Here is a 13,474-nt window from a genome sequence, read left to right on the forward strand (position 1 = left end):
CAGATGGGTAGTAGAGCCCCAATGAACGACCAATAGGGGAATTTTGGGGGGGCCAGTATACCGATATTAAGGTAGTAAAAAAAAGGACACGATACCAATATATATCTGCCAAATAATTCTTTATGTGTAGGCTTATATTATAGTACAAGTATAGTCAAAAGTTTGCGGTCCACACGAATGGGACATCTTTGGACTGGTACTGTATATAGAATTGACGTATATAGCCTACATAAACAGAATATATACATACATACACATTTTTTGCAACTGATAACTCAAATGTATGTATTATATAACCTGACCTGTTTTTTGTTATTTAATTCATCCAAAAATAAATACATAATCTTGGGTACCATATAAGTTTATATTAAGATTGGACCAGTTTTTTAGAGATTTTTTTAGTTTAACTATGCAATCATCTAACGCTCACTTAAAACCTGGAAAAAAAAATGGCATCCTGAAAAATTTGGGCTTGTAAAAGATCGCTTGTTGAGAAATTAAAAACACAACTCACAAATATTGGGTAAAGTTTCGTTTCACCACCATATATATTTTCGGTTGCTTTTCAGTATGGAATGAAGGTAGACCGTTATTAATGATCAGAATTTTTCTTGGCAATCCATGATACGTGAATTGATTTTTTTTTTCTCCCCCCCCCCCCCAAAAAATAATTTCTGACATGGTGTGTGCCTTAGAATTTGACAACAAGTTATTGGATAATGTTTACATGCTTCACTATTTTTGGAAACCACAGCCTGTCTCAGGGTTGCTCCAACAGGCTTGTCGCTCATTTGTTGTACTGTATGTTACTTTGGAGGGAGAGTGAGAGCAAGGCAGGAGAAGAGAACGGGTGCAGAGAGGAGTCAAGATTGTGGACATTGGAGTGGAGGACAGTCAAGGTGAATGCGGTTAAGATGAATGAAGGGAAGCACCTCTTGCCTCGTCTTGTCTTCTTTGTCCTCAGGAATACGCACTTACACCCTCACACTCCATCAGTCACACACCACTCACTGCATAAAACACACTCCTCCTTTTAGGGTGAAATCCACTCCAAAAGTTTAAAAAAGATACATTCTTTGATTTACTTTTTACTAAAATGCCTTATCCTTTCCCTTTTTTCTAGTTTTTTCAGGCTCTCTCTCTCGGTTGGTGACAAGCTGATGGATTAGCACTTCTGAATCTGGGAGCCAATATGAGAGCCTGTAACTGATTCGGCTGATTGTGGGACTGAATGAACTCGTACACTCGCTGCACTTCAAACAAATAATTCCAGAGGCTTTAGTGTCTTAGTCATTATTGCTTGCGGCCGAACCATATAAGTTGTGATATTCAAGGCTACATGGAGGTTTCATGAAAAGACTGTGTAACGTGCATCTTTTGGAAACTGGACCTCACAAGTCTCAAATTTTTCCAACCTTAAGGGCTCTAGCTCCTGTTTTTGTGTGTGTGTAAGTGTGTGTATATAAGCTTGTTTTACTCCTGTGATGATTTGATGTTGTACTAAAGTCAACTCCAAAGTGCCTATTAGGATGGTGGATTACACCCTGAGAGAGTCGCCATCACATGGCCTTCAAAGCGAGTGGTAATAGAAATGGAATGTGGGTCCTCATCTCTTTACTGTGTCATTTCAATCTCTGTGTGTGTGTCAGTGTGGTTGGAATCAGGGTTTTTAAGTTGTTATGAATGTTTCCGTATTCCGTGAGGTCTTAAAACCCCAACAGCCTGGCTTGTTGTTACTTGAGTATACATGAGTCTGCATGTCTTTTGCGCAGAAAGTGCCATTAAGAAAGTGAAAACTATGATATTATATAGTTATGAGATATTTTTATAGTAAATGTAATTAACTGATATATATATATATATTATATATATATATATATATTAATTTCCTTTCATTTAGAAAGTTTTATATTTTTTTATATGTTAGTACATTTATATTATGCATTAAAACTTTTTCTCTCCTCTTTCATTCCTGTCCTGTGTTTTGCTTATCTTGCATTATAAAAGAATGCTTTGGCTCTATTACAATATTTTAGGCATAAAAATGTAATATTACAGATAATATTAAAAAGAATATTAACTTTCTTTTCCTGGCTCTTTTTTTCTCTTGATTAATGAAGAAGCTTGGCTCTTGCTACAGTAAACTACTTCCTGCGCTTCTTGGCTGAGGGGCAACTCGTTCCCATTCTTTGTCTTTTAAAGCCTGAGACTCTTTCATATAAAAACTGGCCTGCAATTACAGTGCCAACGGCCCCCGGTGTGTTTCCGGGGAAAATGAGATGACTGCTCAGTGACAGTTATTTGGTTTTAAAGGAGTTTCTGAGCATATGAACGCTTACATGTGAAGCCTGCATTACACGTGTGATGCATTAGAAACTTCTGCCATTAGTTTTCACTAATCAGTGGAACAATCAAATTATTATTTAACAGATAACAAGAAAAGTGCAGCTGTGGCTGGTGTCTTTGTACCAGTTGCTGTGCATGTGATCAGTGAAATATATATTGATTGTGACATTCAGCTCAGTTAAATTGGTCAGAATGGCAAGCAGCTCTCGAATTGAAATCTGGTCGCTATGGGAACAAGGGACGCTTATGCACAATAATAACCATCGAATCCTCAGCTACGGCTCCAGCATGGGAACATCTCATTTTAAACTCCGCAGGAAAGAAAATCAGCTAAGAAAGAACCACATTACACTGTCATGCAATGAATTTCACCTTACCACATACACATAAACATATTCTCTCAAACTCCACAGAGAGCTTGAATAACAGGACGCTACACCCCTAACACAAATATATTACAGCGCGGAAGAAAAAGCCTGTCTGAGCAAACAGCACATGCAGAGGGCGAGATGAGGTTAAAAACCCCCCCCCCACCCCACACACCACACAAAAAAACGCTACAGAGCATGCGTTCGCCTCCTCAGGGGTGTGGTGGATTACAGAGTGTTGTACTGGCAAACACAATTACAGATTAGGCTGATGAAAAGTGTAATCTTCACAGCTGTCTATTCTCATTAGCGTTTGCTGTCCTGTTTACCACAGATCAGCTGCCCAGTCTGTTGGCTATCATTCAGTCTGACTTCTCTGTTTGTTTATCTTGTCTTCGTCTGTCTATTACTCATCTATCTGTCTGTCGGTGCGTCTAGCAGGCTCGACTGAAAAAATCTTTTTTTATCTATCTATCATCACCAGTCTTCTATCTATTATCTGTCGGTCTGTTGTTCGAGAACATTTTATGTATCATAATATCATTATGCCATTCTGCTGCCTTTCTGTCTGTCACTCTGTACATTATATCTGTTGTTCTGTACTCTATCTATCATTCTGTAAGTCAACTTTATGTGTATAGCGCTTTCTACATTACTGTTGTGTCAAAGCAGCTTTACAGTGACTAAACAGAAAATAGAAGACAATAAACAGAGTAATTTTTCCAGCTAAAGTCCCGTCTTGATGATTCAGTGTTCATATCCAAGTTCAGCTCTCTCCAATACGTGTCTGGGCAACTCAGTAAGTTAAGCGTCCCAACTAAGCAAGCAAAGGTGACAGTGTGCAGGAACCAAACTCCATCGGTTGACAGAATGGAGAAAAAAAAACACTTGGATAGAAACTAGGCTCAGTTGGGGGCCAGTTCTCCTCTGGCCAGACGAAACCAGCATGTTGTGGTTTCATTTCAGCCTGCAACACAGGTGCAGGGTACTTGTCTGGTTCTCACTGTCTTCTGCTGATGGTTGTCAAGGTGATGAGGTCTTTGCTGGGGATCTGTCTCCGCTGACATCCAGGGCTGTAGAGGTCGTATTATGATCACATTGATCTGGATACCGATGGATCTGGTAGCTATGGGCTTGGAATAAGAATGAAAGCGAGAATTATTAGCCTAGATTCCATTTCGTCTTGATGTATAGGAGTGCATCTGATATTTGGGAAAAAAGTGTTCCCGGGTTCGTTTTTGACCTAATTAATGAGGCCTTACAATCTGAACTCTAAACAAATTTGAATCATAGAAATGTGACAGTTGTATTATGTGGTATGCCAAGTTAAGAGATGGAGTCTTTTAATCTAGAGTTAAAATGCCAGAGTGTCTTCTGCCTCCCGACAATGCTAACGTGATTGCTCCAGAGTATGGGTGTAAATTGTAAAGTATCTGCAATGTCTGCAGTTATTTTGATTATAAAATGGCCAGTGTTTTGAGGATTGCAGCGGACGTGACGGACTATAACGGGATTATGAGCGCCTTCAAGTACTGAGAAGCTAGATCCATTTCAGAGCTTTATAAGTACATTACACAGATTTTAAAATGTATTCATTGTTTATATAGGGAGCCAGTTTGCACAGTTAAGAGAACTGGGCTAATATGTGTACCATGGACCACAAAACCAGTCTTAAAGGGATACTCCCACCCCAAAATGAAAAATTTTGTCATTAATCACTTACACTTACATTCCAAACCTGTAAAAGATTCGTTAGTCTTCGGAACACAATTTAAGATATTTTGGATGAAAACCGGGAGGCTTGAGACTGTCCCATAGACTGCCAAGTAAATAGAAATGTCAAGGTCCATAAAAGGTATGAAAGTCATCATCAGAATACTCCATCTGCCATCAGACGTGCAATCTGGGTTATACTGTATGAAGCGACGGGAACACTTTTTGTAAGCGAAGAAAACAAAAATAATGACTTTATTCAATAATTCCTTTGTCAACAGTCTCCTCTGTGTCTATTATATCTTTCTATCTGTCTAGCTGTCATTCTGTTGTTCTGTTCCTTCTACAAAAAGGGCTGTTTAGGGAGGGACTCAAATGAATAAATTAATAGTTTTTAGAACCAAACAACCTTATTCACTATAATGGTCTCCTGCTTATCCATCTATCTGTTTATGTAGTTTATATATTGTGCGTGAGATGGCGTTCTCTATTTTGTTTTTCTTCTGAGTTTGATCTACAGCAGTGCAGGGGTGTTTGCTGCGGCATATTATTATGATGTTATTGGAGTTCAGTGCTGTCATCACTGAAGCCTTGTGGCTTCACAGAACAGCGGATGGAGAGTCAGAGTTGAGGCCTGTAAAGTTCCTGAAAACAGAGAGAGGTTGAGAAGCAGATCAGAACTGAGAGAGGAATGAATTCACTTGAAGATGGATAGAAAACGAGAAAGGAGTGTTCTCACTCCTGTAGAATGTGAATGAAAATGCGTCTGATTCTAAATCTGGCTCTAATTGTTGTCAGTAAATTGTGTGGTGGGGGGGGGGTTGTCTCTGCTTTTAATTAAAGGACGAGTGTGTTTAACTAGGAAAATGTTTCCATTTCAGTCTTAGATCATAGGAAACGGGTTTCTTTAGTGGAGTTATCCACAGCCAACTCCACATGTTGGAACCTGAACTATCACTACTGCTATGAAACAAGAAATATTATATATAATATTATATTTGTGTGAAACATAGAATGTTATTTGCGGAGATGTTTGATTTTCTGAAAACAGTGTGATGGTGTGCTACTGTGTCTGTTTATAGAACTGGACGAGCCCCATCAATAAATAAAACATTGAAGACTGTTTATAAAGGAGTATTGTCTGAATTAGGAGCTGATTGATAGCACATGAATCACAGACCTGATTTTTAAATGGCTCTGTGCTATGAACAGTGAAGAGAAATGGAAATAGAAAAGCATCTGTTCTTTGTTATGGTTTATGGTTTATGATTTATGACGTTGAATGATATTAATGTCTGCTGGCCACGTCCAGGTTTAAAGTCAGCATGAAGAAGTGGTTGCAGCCCGTGTAGTTATTTCCAAGTGATACAGGATATTTTATTTTAAGTGATTTTCATCCATTGAGAACTCTTTGGATTATGAAAAGGGGCTGAAAAATAATAAGACTTACAGCATGAAAAAGAAAGTTGATTTAGAGATGGAGCAAGGTGTTTTGTTTTTGTAAAAGAGTGGCATTGATAGAAAATTTTAAGAAAGTGATTAAAAATGGTCAGTTTTTTCTGTGTTTATTTCTTACCCATACCTTCAATTTTTTAATAAATAAAAACTGTCCCTTAAAAATTGACAGAAAAAAAGGCCAGAAATGCAAAAAATATGGTATAATATTGGTTATTGGATTAGAGTTTGTTTGTTTTTAGAGATTGCTTTCATTTATTCTTTTTACTGCCACCTCTTACTTAAAGGAAATTGTTAATTTAACAACTTAATTACTTGTTAAATATATAAAATAATATGAAATAATTATCTGATAACTGTTCTCTTGTAATCTTCAGCAAATCACAGAATGAATGAATATATTTTTATAGATATATACTCAGTATCTGAAATATCTAGATCCAACATTTAAAATTCTTTTCTTTCTTTTGAATTTTTTATGTTTTTATTTTAAATTTATTTACAACAAATAATACTGAATTTGAATATCAGCTATTTTATTGGTTATTTTATTGTATATGACCATAACATTTAAGTAATTACTGGCCTATCAATATCTGCTAGAATATAATAATATAATAGAATAGCTTTTTTGTAGGACCATTTCCAGTAATATCATTCATTTATTATTCATTATGAATGATCTTCTAGATATGTGCCAGCTTTATCTCTGTGTTATGAGAAGGCAGAGAAACAAAACAAAGTGCTGTATCTGTCAGCAGAGTTATTAATACACTTATAAATATAATTCATAATTACACACAGACACATTTTGGAAAGCTGTCAAAGCCTGCAGGAGTAAACACATATGCACGCACAACTGTTTATGAACATGTACATGTAGAAGCATCATGCATGACCTGAATGTGTCTCAGCACATTAAACACATGTACATGTAGAAGCATCATGCATGACCTGAATGTGTCCCAGCACATAAACCATGTACATAATCTCTCTTTCACAGTGATTTAACTGCAAATATATACAGAAAAAAAATCCTTAAATCCTACTTCATTACTGAACACAAATACATGTTAAAACCAAATACACACACTAGTACAATTGCATCCAAATTAACACGTTCACATAGTACATGACAGGGATTTATTTATTGTTTTATTTTTTCACAATCAGTGTGAGAATCACAGGCTGCAGGGATCATGTTGGGAGGTCTCTCTGGAGATGAGGGATATGAGGATGTCTTCCTCTTTGAGTGTGGCCTCATATAGTAGAGTGTATGTGTAGGCTTGTTTTGGTGAACTATCAGATACCATGTCATCTAATGTTCCTTCTGTATTCATATTCATCCCTTATGTGGGACAAATTTCAGATTTGTGTGAATGTCATTGACATTAGTCAAAAAAACTAAATTTTTATAAACCAAAATATTTTTTAAATTTTTATTTATTTATTTATTAGGTAATTATTTTATAAATAAATTTAGTTATAGTTTTATATTTGATTACGTTTGTAGTTTTTAACTATTTCTGAATATGCAGTACAATTAATTTTATTGCTTTTATTTATTTTGCTTCTCATTTGTTCTACTGGTTATAAATTGTTGATATTTCTTATTTTATTACTGAACATTTGCTTAAAGAATTACTTGAAAATTTTAATCAGTTTACCTAATTGAGGAATACTGAAAAGCTATATATTAACTGATTGATTATATTTTTTTGTAAATATTGTTTTTATATAGTATTATTTTATTTATTTTATGACTTTTGTAATACTGTTTGTGGTTACTATTGTTGCCTGCAGAATCATGTCCTATATTATAGTGGCCCAGGTCGTGCCAAGCAAAATGATGTTGATGTTCACATGGAGACTAAATCTAACACTTGTGTTAGCAAAGCAACACTCCTACTGTACTTATTACTGAGTGTGCTTTGAGACAAAGAGATCTCTTATCCCATGATACCACTATTAAACAATATTAAATACCACAGTGTGTGTGTGTGTGTGTGTGTGTGTGTGTGTGTGTGTGTGGTGTGTGTGTGTGTGTGTGTGTGTGTGTGTGTGTGTGTGGTGTGTGTGTGGTTGTGTGTGTGTGTGTGTGTGTGTGCGTGTGCGTGCGTGTGTGTGTGTGTGATATGACAGCAGTGGTTAGTACAAACTGGTTTCTACAGAGGAAATTAACAGTCATGCTTTAATTTGAGGGAAATTAAAAAATCTCTTCTTTAATTAAAGAAAAATGAAAATACTCATCTGCTCCAGGACAGGAAGCACAACAGACAAGCCTACTTGATTGGAGGATTTCACCACTCGTATCATCCAGTTACAATTTGCCTGCAGGATATTTCAGTAACAGTTTAATTCTGGTGTGTGTACTTTATGTTCATGAAGGAAGTAAAAGTCTAATAAATGTAGTTAGCACTTATTTGTGCAGGAAACCCTACAGCTCATAAAGAGGCTTTAAACAGTAATCATAGCCATGGGGTCACTCGTACTCGACAGACAAGCACGAGCGAGGGGACAGTCCCTGCCGTCTTACACACAGCCAAACACACGTCCACATTCTTTCTGGTCATATCACTCCTTTGGGAATGGTTGAGATTACTCACTCACAATCCAAACACACTCTCTCTCACTTCATTTGTCCTCTCTTGGGGTCTGTCCTGCTTGCCCTTAAACGCATACTTGTGTGCATATCTGTCTCTGTCTGGGTCACTGCAGAGATGCAACTTTTTTCCCTCCTGTCTCTCTCTCCATCTCTCTGCATGTCAACATTGTGCTTTCAGTCTCCAAAATACTGCATCTTTTTGAGTTCATTGTTATGCCTCTAATAGCTGTTCTTTTTTTTTTGTTTTGTTTTGCTTTTTTTGCTCTTTGCTCTGCTTTGTGCTTTGCTATTTTTGTTTTCATTTTGTCCCTTTGTTTTATTTTGTTCATTTTTTGTTTTTGTTTTACTTTGTTTTGTGTTGTTTTCCTTTTGTTTTGTTTTTGTTTGAATGTTTTGCTTTTTTTTTCCCTTTTTGTTTACATTTTAAATTAAGGAAAGTTTGTTTGTGCACTTTATTCGTTTAGCAGTTTTTGTTGAGTTAATAGTAGAAAATAGTAGCCCTATTCACGTGATACTGTTTACATAGTCTCTTTTGTCTCTCTGCTTTGTTGGGGATTGAATTGATTGTCCGTGGCAGGAATTTCCATATACTGCTGTAAATGAGTGGAATTAGCAGTGAAATGATGAGGCTGTCTTATTCGTTTTTGGTTTTGGTTAAATCAGTGTTGGTTTTTATCGCTCTGCTCTTTTGTTCGGTCGTTTCATATTTGTGTGTGATTCGTGTCTTATGCAGCACTGGGGCTCCAGATGGAAGGGCCTCCTTTTGCTTGACGTTGGCGGGTCATTTCCTGTTTGGAGGTCTGGTGTTCATCAAGGCCCTGCAGCCAGGGGGGAACGGCCCATATAATCTATTCTGATCTCACTCCAACCAACACATAACCCTGTTCTTTTTCCTTTCTCAGTCATAGAACAAGTTGTATGTAGAAAAAAGTTTGTTGTTTATCTTCTTCTTTCCTCTCTTTCTCTCCGTCTTCTTGTTCTTCTCTGCAGGGGGTGAATACCCTTCTCTTTTTATACTTTCCCCCCCCCAGGTTTGCTCTACCATTAGCCTCTTTCTTCTTTCCTCTTGATTCTTCTGTCTTATTATTCTTTTACTTGATTTCTTGAGTATGTCTGTAATTGTGTATTGATGGTTAATGATTAGTTATTATTGTTCACTGGTTGATTAGTATTTAATTGCCATCTCTTGTTCAATAATAATGGTGTTCATTTTGAGACTTCACTACATACACCAAATAGTCCAGCAGAGTTCTGGCCAACACTGTCAAGCTGATAATAATTTTCATTTTAGGGCGATATTAAAGTTGTTCTTAAAATTGAAATTAATTTTTTAAGTGCTACAAATGGATTTAGGTGTCACAACATTATTATGTACAGTAAGAAAAATTGATATTCATTTTGCTAAATATTACATTAAACTATTATTAAATTGTTTTTTAATACTAACTTTAAAGCAAAGGTAATCAAAATGTAAAAAATGTGGAAATGACCAGCACAAATAAATATATAGAATAAGGCAAATCAAAAGGCATAAATAATAAAAAAGAAATATTGTATGGTAATATGGTTATATTGTGCAAAAAAAGGAATGGGACTGATTATTTATTTAGTTTAAAAAAACAAGAAAAAATTTAGTGCATCATATATGATTTTGTGAATTATAATAATTAATTAAGGGATGATGATTTATCCATTTTATATCTATTTGTTGCTGTTTCTTGAGTTTTTTTTTTCTCCTCGTGGTGTCCCCACCATAGGAATTATTTAAAAGTGTGTGAACTTCTCTTGGGTAATGGGGATGGATGTAGAAGAAAATCCCCTCTAATTTATAATGAATTAATATACCCTTGCTTTCTGTGGTCATTTAATGGTGTTTCAATATCTATGTTAGAGGCCTTTTCTGCCTCATTCTGGTGAACACATACTTAATGTGAATTTTTCCTGTTCTCCAAGCTCTCTATCTTTTCCATAGTTTCCTCTCCTTACTGTCTTTTTTCGTTTAGTTTTTCACAATATCTGTTCATTCTTATCTTGAGCAAAATGTGGACCACTGCCCCTTTGTCTTCTGCATGCTCTGGACACACACACTCACACACACACACACACACACACCCACTCCACTCACACCCACACACACACACACACACCACACACACACCAACACACACACCACACAACACAAGGTTCATTCTTCACCGCCTTTATGCACAGAGCTGCTTTCCATCAAGGGGCTATGTGTGTGTGAGTTCACCACTTCAGCTCTGATAGTATTGTATGTCTCCACATAAATACAGACTTCTCTTTCTTCTGGGTTCTTTTAAAATATAACTGTGAGTCATTTGTATTAAGCTTGCACTTCCAGTTGTGCAAGTTCATAAACCGGTAAATTTTTTTATCACCTATTCTCTACTCATATCTTATCAATATAACAGTGTCAGTTGATTTTTGTCTGTCGCACACTCTCAAATTTTGGTCGCCAAATTCGACCATCTTAGGTCGCAATCTGGAAGCCCTGACTAGGAGTAGAGGAAAATCATACCAGCATGAAACCTGTGTGTTCTTCTTTGCACTCTATGTTTTGCTTATTTTTTAATTTCCTTAGAGCTCCCCTAATCCCTGCCCATACATACCCTCATCCCTCGATACCTTCCCAGCCTGCAAAGTATGCTTCTCATAACTTCGTTCCTGCATTCTCCTCTCGCTCTCTTCTCTCTCTCTCTCACTCACTCATCCACTGGCTTTTCTGCTTCTCCGCTTTTTCTGATTACAATCGTTTGGCTTCTGAACTCCCCCATTTTTCAAATTTCTGTTGATCATTGAACTCCAGAATAAAACATATCCATTGGCTTATTTTAGTTATTATTTTTAAATTTTTCTGTCCTCTTTGACACACACACACACACACACACACATTCATCTGTAGCTCAGGTGTCCAATGCAGGCCCCTCGAATGACTGCAGCACTCAAGGAGGCCAAAACACACATAGACACTTTTTAAGATTACTGTAAATGGTTTGTACTACTGTAGAAGAAGTTGAAATGGTGTGATACCATATCTTTCTGTATCATGTGACATTGACCATACACAGGCAGCCATAACTGTTTAGGAAACTTAAATGCATTGATGCCATAATTTTGCGAATATTAAACGTAATGTTTTTTTCCATGTTGTGCATTTAATAATCGATTTTTGCATATATGTATACAAACTCTTGCAGTTCATGCTTTTGAGTTTGCCTTTCTGTGACTTTATGTTCTGATTTCAGATTTGTTTCATCTCCATATGAACAAAGTAAATTAATTACTGTGATTTTCTTGCTCAGTTATAATGTCTAAAAACACAATGTACTGTATATATTCTGGAATATAGGAAGAATTTTGTTTGTGAATCGCAACTGCTTAATTATTTTGTGAACACCCTTGAAACTTTTTTTAAGAACTTAATAAATAAAAAGTTCAAAAGAACAGCATTTATTTAAAATCTTTTGTAATGTTAATGTAATGTCTTTATTGTCACTTTTATTCAGTTTGATGCACCCTCACTGAATAAAAGTAATAATGTCTTTTAACTGTAGTCTATACATATATTCTACCATAGAACTTAGTCGGAAGCCTGGACTCTGTACATTCTCTCTCACTAAATACAATTGCTTGTGTGTTTCCATTCAGCACACTAACACAATCTAGAATACACATCCGCTGTCCAGATCTCTATCCTGAATCTCTCTGGCAGCACAGAGTCTGGGACACTGTCCTCTATTGTCCAGTACTGTCAGTAGAACCACTTTCCCAGGATGAGTTTGTGCATTTTGCCCACTTCACTAAACCTGAGCACCTCAGGCTGCGGCTTAAACACTTTTTTGTGGAAGTTGAAAGTTTTACACTAGCACCCAGCAGAGCAGTCCATCACATCATCAGATCATCATATATATGCCCTGCTTTCATATGCACAAACAGAACTGTGTGTTACATAACACGACTCGTGGGGGTGAGCATTCATCTCAAGTTGTTTATCTGTTATGAAATCTATTGCAATTTAGGGTCCTGTGAATTGAAATTTCAAATGAAACATTGTTTACAGGAGATTTGTGGCCTGGATTTGTGCATTTGTGTTTCCATTAAGTAGACTGTAAAGACGAAAGAAAAAAAAATCAGCAGCACATGAATAACAAGATTATTAATAATATTATGAGTGTACAATGGGCTCCAAAAGTCTGGGAACACTAATAAAATACTGTTAATTTAATATATCTTTTTCATTAGACGTTACACTACTGTTCAAAAATTTGATATCAGTAAGACTTTTTTTTATTAACACTTTCATGCAGCAAGAATGCATTAAACTGATTAAAAATGGCATTGGGGTTACAAAAGATTTATATTTAAAAAAAAAATATGTTGTTCTTTTGTACTTTATTTATTTTAAATTGTAACAATATTTCACAGTAATACTATTTTTTACTGTATTTTTAATCAAATAAATGCAGTTGTGGTGAGCAGAAGAGACTTTTTTCAAAAACATTACAAATTCCTTCTCCAGACTTTTGAACAGCAGTGTACTGTACAGTATATTATCATCATAACTATTTGACTGAAAGTTAAACAGTTTACCCTAAAATTTATTAGTATACTTTTAGCCACCATGATTTGAGAATGATGCAGTGATGCTTCACTGAGAGTAACAAAATGTTATACACATTTAAAATATTTATTTTTCTTTTTTTTTTCTGAGATGCATTATTTTGTTTAGCAGTCAGTTTAACAGTCTTCTGTTACTAATGTTAAATGTAATCTAAATGTAAATGTAATGTTTGGAATGAGGGTGAGGGTAAGTAAATGATGACATCATTTTAATGTATGAGTGAAATACATTAAATGCACTGTATTTGACTCTGTTATTATGTAACATTGAGGCCTATATCATTAGATTTGCATAGCCATGAATGTACATACTCATTATGTTTCTTCGATTCTCTCAAACACATTC

The sequence above is a fragment of the Cyprinus carpio genome, chromosome A20 (assembly GCF_018340385.1).
Source record: "Cyprinus carpio isolate SPL01 chromosome A20, ASM1834038v1, whole genome shotgun sequence".
Lineage (NCBI taxonomy): Eukaryota > Metazoa > Chordata > Actinopteri > Cypriniformes > Cyprinidae > Cyprinus > Cyprinus carpio.